The 5,978-nt window shown below is 39.2% G+C and overlaps 1 pseudogene; it reads right to left on the bottom strand.

Moving 5' to 3' along the window:
* Nucleotides 1-1,269: 1,269 nt before the first annotated feature.
* On the bottom strand, nucleotides 1,270-5,307 carry LOC133772370 (U3 small nucleolar RNA-associated protein 18 homolog; annotated as a pseudogene).
* Between the last annotated feature and the right edge of the window lie 671 nt (nucleotides 5,308-5,978).

The raw sequence follows: 5,978 nt of genomic DNA, 5'->3' as shown, positions 1-5,978 counted from the left end.
GTTTTGGAATCTATATTCATGCAAATTGGGAAAAACCCAAGGCTAGGGCTGGTTTCAGGTATTGTTTAATTTAGTAAGAGATAAAAGGGTGCCACTAAGACCTGGATCTAACTCCTGATCAGCTCCTACTCTCCTCCACTTTTTTATTGGCTTCACTAATGCTTGTAAAATGATTATGTGTTACAATTAAGACAGTAAAGGAGAAAATCTGTTCTATACAGCTCTATAGTTGACCATCAACTCTTTCTTATGGGTGGTTAGATGCCCATCCTTGAAGCAATCATTTCTTCCAAGGTAATACAATACGGTGCTAGAGTCGCAGCCTTTCTCAGAGGCTAACTCTGGGCTCTGTCCTATGGGAATCCTGAGAACTGAGAGCAGAAGAGCCATATTTCTAAAATCAGAATTTAATTATTGACCAAAGAAGGCAAAGTTTCCTCACATGTCTTAAATTGCAAGTCAGTGATGATATTTATTGCTATTATCAAATTTATACTAGGCATACCTCACTTTCTTGTCCTTTGATTTACTGTACTTCACAGATACTGTGACTTTTTTTTTTTTTTTTTTTTTTGGACAGGCAGAGCTAGACAGTGAGAGAGACAGAGAGAAAGGTCTTCCTTTCCTTTGCTTCACCCCCGAAATGGCCGCTGTGGCCAGCGCAGCACCAATCCGAAGCCAGGAGCCAGGTGCTTCCTCCTGGTCTCCCATGCAGGCGCAGGGCCCAAGCACTTAGGCCATCCTCCACTGCCTTCCCGGGACACAGCAGAGAGCTGGACTGGAAAAGGAGCAACTGGGACAGAATCTGATGCCCCGACCGGGACTAGAACCCGGGGCGCTGGCACCGTAGGCGGAGGATTAGCCTAGTGAGCCGCGGCGCCGGCCAGATACTGTGATTTTTTTAAAAAAACAAATTTGGTTACAGGTCTGTGGCATCCCTTCATTCAACAAATCTATGGATGTCATTTTTCAACAGCACATTTTGCATCTCTGAATAACATTTTGATAATTCTGTAACATTACAAGCTTCTTCTTATTTTCAGCCAAAAGCTACCATGTATTTAGTAATACATTGCTGCTAATTTAGCAAAGTTGTGTCTGCCAGTCATTATCCCAACATAATCACACGTTCAGAGAAGTTCTGAAAAGATGAAACAGGACAGGCTTCTCCTAGCTCAAGGGATTTTAAACAATCTCTGGAAATCTGAGTACTGCCCTAACATATACTCCAAGGCCTTCCTTGACTCTAAAGGCAAAGTATTTCTGGGATCAAAATGTATGATATGAACATAATGAATATTTATGGTAACAACAAGAAGTTTGAAAATGATGTATGAAAGGAAGGTGAAACAATTTGACTGCTTCTCTCATTTTTTTCCCAAAGCAATTGACAAAATTTCTATAATAGCACTGAAAGAGAAGTAAAACCTGTTATCAACTTCATTATAGCTTTCATTGGCTTTTGGATTTGTTTCTTGGAGGCAAAAATCTTGGATGCATTTATTTATCACTACACAATTAGAATCATATGCCATAGATGTCCATTCCTACATGTAGCAATGCTTAATCTATACATACCACCTTCATCAGAAAATCCGTGAAGCCACTTCTTAGCGTGCACATCCCAAAAATAAACTTTCCCATGGCCTGAAGAGGTGTGTATTTTCTCATTATCCAGAGAGAATGTGGATGCTTCAATCTTTGCATAAATTTCCATAATACCCGTTAGTTCTTTGTTGTTCTTTGTTCTTTGTTTCACAGCAAGTGAAAATATCCAGAAACACCATTTGTAAGCAAAAGGGACCCACCTGGAGAGACTTCAAAGCTCCTTACCATTTTCTCTTTCAAACATCTCACTTGATGTAGCAGAAATAATTAATTGTCCAACTTGCATATTATAAAGAACTTGTGGCTAAAACTCCATGTCCATTAGCTCTGAAACATCTCTTAAATTTTGGAAACTCCTCCAAACAGATGCTCCAGATTTTAGGATCTGTTTGATCAACCTGACCTTATGACACAGCATTATACAACCCAGCGACCTTTACAACCTATGCAAAAGGATGAAACTGCACAGAGATTTCAACAGTAGTAGGATGTTCACCATCAGTACGTGACCATTTCCTCAAGATTCCTCTAGGAAGAGAAGTGGATGTGATATTAAATTCCCAGTTCTGTATAACAAATCATCTTTATCATATTCACTTTCATCATCTAAAGATCTTTTTAGCTTATTAGTCTCTGCCCAGGAAATACTCCTCCAATGGCATGCCAGAAGTATTTTTCAAGGCTCTTTTGAAGCTTGTCTTCTGAAAGCTTACTTTCACTTGCATTTTTCATCCTGTCTTTCTGAAACTGACTGTTCATTATATCAACAGTTTCTTCATTCCCATCTTATTAATCCATTCAAAATTTATTTGGGGAGCGTAGAAAATTATCTTCTTCATTCTGCACCTCTGAGTTACCTGAGTCTTTATGTACTTGAACCTGCAGATCTTGAAGACTGGACAGCTGAGTATGATTATCGTCCTATCTGCTGCTGAAGAACAGCTTCTCCAGGCACCAGCTTGGCTGGTTTTTCCTCTTGGAAAAGTAGTTCTGCCACTGCTTCTCCACTGATTGTAACAGTAGAGGCTGTTGGTCAAGCCCAGCCCCTGGTTTCCTCTGGGAAGGAAGAGGAGCTTTGCCATATGCCTGTAAATGCACTGTGATTTTCCAACATGGACTCGTTTGTTCTTCAAGTCAGACTTGGCTCCACTTTCTCAAGGATCTCACGGGGCTCCTCCTCTCAGGCAGCATCTTGGGCTTGAGAAGCAATGCAGGTGTGTGTATGGAATTCCATTATGCATGTGCCCAAGCTATGCTTTCTTTACGAGACTGGTAAGGATTTTTTTAAATTACTCTTATTCTATCTGCCATGCTGATCTCTAATTAGTGAACTTTGATGTTACTAATGTAATTGTTTGGGGGCCACCATGAACCATCTAATATAATATTGTGAACTTGTTGTATAAATGTTTGCATTTTGACTGCTACCCCAACTGACCCTGACAATTCCCCTATCTGCCCCCACCCCGCAGTCTCTCTACTTCTTGCAGCACAATATTTTAATAGGGCGAAATGGTAATTCTATAATGATCTCTACGTGTTCACGTCAAAGAAACAGATGTATTACTTTAAATACAAAGCTAGAAGTGATTAGATTTGGCGATGAAAGCCAAGATGGCAGAAAGTAAGACTTGTTGTGCCAAACTCTTAGCCAGGTTGTAAATGCAAAGGAAGAACCCTTGAAAGAAATTAAAGTGCCACTGCAGTGAAAGCATGAATAATAAGAAAGCAAAATAGTGTTGCTGCTGATAAAGGACAAAGTCTAGACGGAAGATCAAGTCAGCTACAACATTCCCTTAAGCTAACGTCTAATATGGACAAAGAATCTAACTCTTTTCAATTCTATGAAGGCTACTGAGAGAAGTAAGGAAGCTGGAGAAGAAATTGCTGAAACAAGCAGATTGGCTGATTCTGCTTAAGGAGGAAAATATGTCATTCCTGTAACATAAAACTGCAAGATGAAGCAGAAAGTGTTCATGTAGGAGCTCCAACAGTTATCCAGAAGATTTCGCTAAGATCATTGATGAAAAGGGCTGTACAAAAACAAACAAAAACAACAGCTTTTAATGTTGATGAAATAGCCTTATATTAGAAGAAGATGCCATCTAGGACTTCTATAGCTAGAGAGGAGAAGTCAATACTTGGCTTCAAGCCTTTTAAACATTGAATGATCCCTTATTTGGTGCTAAATGCAGCCGGTAACTTTAAATCCAAATGAATGCTGGGTTATCATTGAACAAACCTTAGGGTGCTTAAGAACTATACTGTACCAACTATGTCTATGTTCTGTAAATGAAACTTTAAAGCCTAGACAACAGGACAACTTTCACAACATGGTTTATTAAATATTTTAAACCCACTGTTGAGACTAACTGTTCAGAGAAAAATATTTCTTTCAAAGGATTATTGCTAATTGATAAAGCAGTTTGTTACCCAAGAGCTATTACAGAGATTTACAAAGAAATCTCACGTCTGCTAACACAACATCCATTCTGCAGCCTGCAGATCAAGGAGAAATAGCAACCTCTAAACCTTATTAAGAAATGCATTTATCAGGCTATACCTGTTATAGATAGTGATACCCCCAATGGATATGAGAAAAGTAAATTGAAAATCTTCAACAAAAGATTCACTATTCTAGAAACCATTAAGAACATTCATGATTCATGGGGGCAAGTGAAAATATGAATGATGACAGTAGTTTGGAAGAATGTGATTCCAATCCTAAAAACAACTTTGAGAAGTTTGTAACGTTACTGTAGGAAGTCACTGCTGATGTCAAAGAAACAGCAAAAAAAAAAAAAAAAAAAAAAAAAAAAAAAACAGCAGCAGCAGCAGCAAAGCCTGAAGATGTGACTAAACTTCTCTCAACATAATACTTTTTTTTTAATTTTTTATTTTTTTTTGACAGACAGAGTGGACAGTGAGAGGGAGAGACAGAGAGAAAGGTCTTCCTTTTTGCCGTTGGTTCACCCTCCAATGGCCGCCGTGGTTGGCATGCTGCGGCTGGCGCACCGCGCTGATCCGAAGCCAGGAGCCAGGTGCTTCTCCTGGTCTCCCATGGGATGCAGGGCCCAAGGACTTGGGCCATCCTCTACTGCACTCCCTGGCCACAGCAGAGAGCTGGCCTGGAAGAGTGGCAACCAGGACAGAATCTGGTGCCCCAACCGGAACTAGAACCCGGTGTACTGGCGCCGCAAGGCGGAGGATTAGCCTAGTGAGCCGCGGTGCCGGCCTTCAACATAATACTTTAATAGATGAGGACTTATATCTTAGGGATGAGCAAATAAAATGGTTTCTTGAGATAGAGTATATAGATAGAATATATATTCACACTGAGAACATTGTTCAAATGACAACAAAGTATATAAGAAATCCATTGTTTGTATTCCTTAAATAAAATTAAAAAAATAAAACACACCCACAAAGAATATTATCTAAAGTTGATTAATAAAGCAGCAAAAGGATTTGGGAGGATTGACTCTATTTTTGAAAGTATTCTACTGAAGGTAAGATGTTCTCAGCCAGCACTGTATGCTCCAGAGACATATGTTGTTAAAGGAAGAGCTAATGTATGCAGCAAACTTCACTGATGTTTTGAGACGTCACCACAGCCACTCCAAACTTCAGCAACCCCCAATTGACTGGTGAGTAGCCATCAACATCAAGGTAAGACTCTCTACTAGCAAAAAGGGTCATGACTCACTGAAGGCTCAGATAATCAGTATCTTCTTAGCAATAGAGCATTATAATTAAGGTAGAGAGATGGATAAAACAACATGCTATAGGACACTTAATGGACTATGGTCTAAACATAACCTATGTACATTGGGAAAGCAAGAAGTTCCTATAACTTATTTTATTGCACAGTTCATTTTATTGTAGTGTCTGGAGCTGACCCACAATATCTCTGAGGTGTGTCTACACAAATCTTTACGTCTCACAAACAGTATTCATATATACACCATAACACTTTTCCACTGTTCTTAAATTTATTTCTAATAAAATTTGCAACCCATATGTTTTTCTTGCCTTCTCAGGATGCTCCTTGTCAATAGACAACAATACTCAAAATGAACCCATCAGAGATTTAAAGGTTGGAAGGACGAGGTCCACTGGCCAACAAAGTAATAAAATATAGGTATGGTTGCCTGGCAGGAAAATTATGTTAAACTAGACACCCCTTTGTACCATTTAATAAGCTGATGTTGCCATAACTACCTAAGTATGTGTGCCATATCTAGAAGGTACATGTGCTATCCTGTAGTAACTGTTAATTTGGCTTAAATACCTCAATATTAAAAACACTGCTGCAGTCAATGCCAGAGGTAAGAACCTTTTGTTTCAAATGTGGTGACAAGCCAATCTAA

This window comes from Lepus europaeus, chromosome 13 (genome assembly GCF_033115175.1).
Source record: "Lepus europaeus isolate LE1 chromosome 13, mLepTim1.pri, whole genome shotgun sequence".
Taxonomy (NCBI): Eukaryota; Metazoa; Chordata; class Mammalia; order Lagomorpha; family Leporidae; genus Lepus; species Lepus europaeus.
The sequence above is the reverse complement of the archived record's forward strand: the minus strand, read 5'-3'. Positions and strand labels throughout refer to the sequence as shown.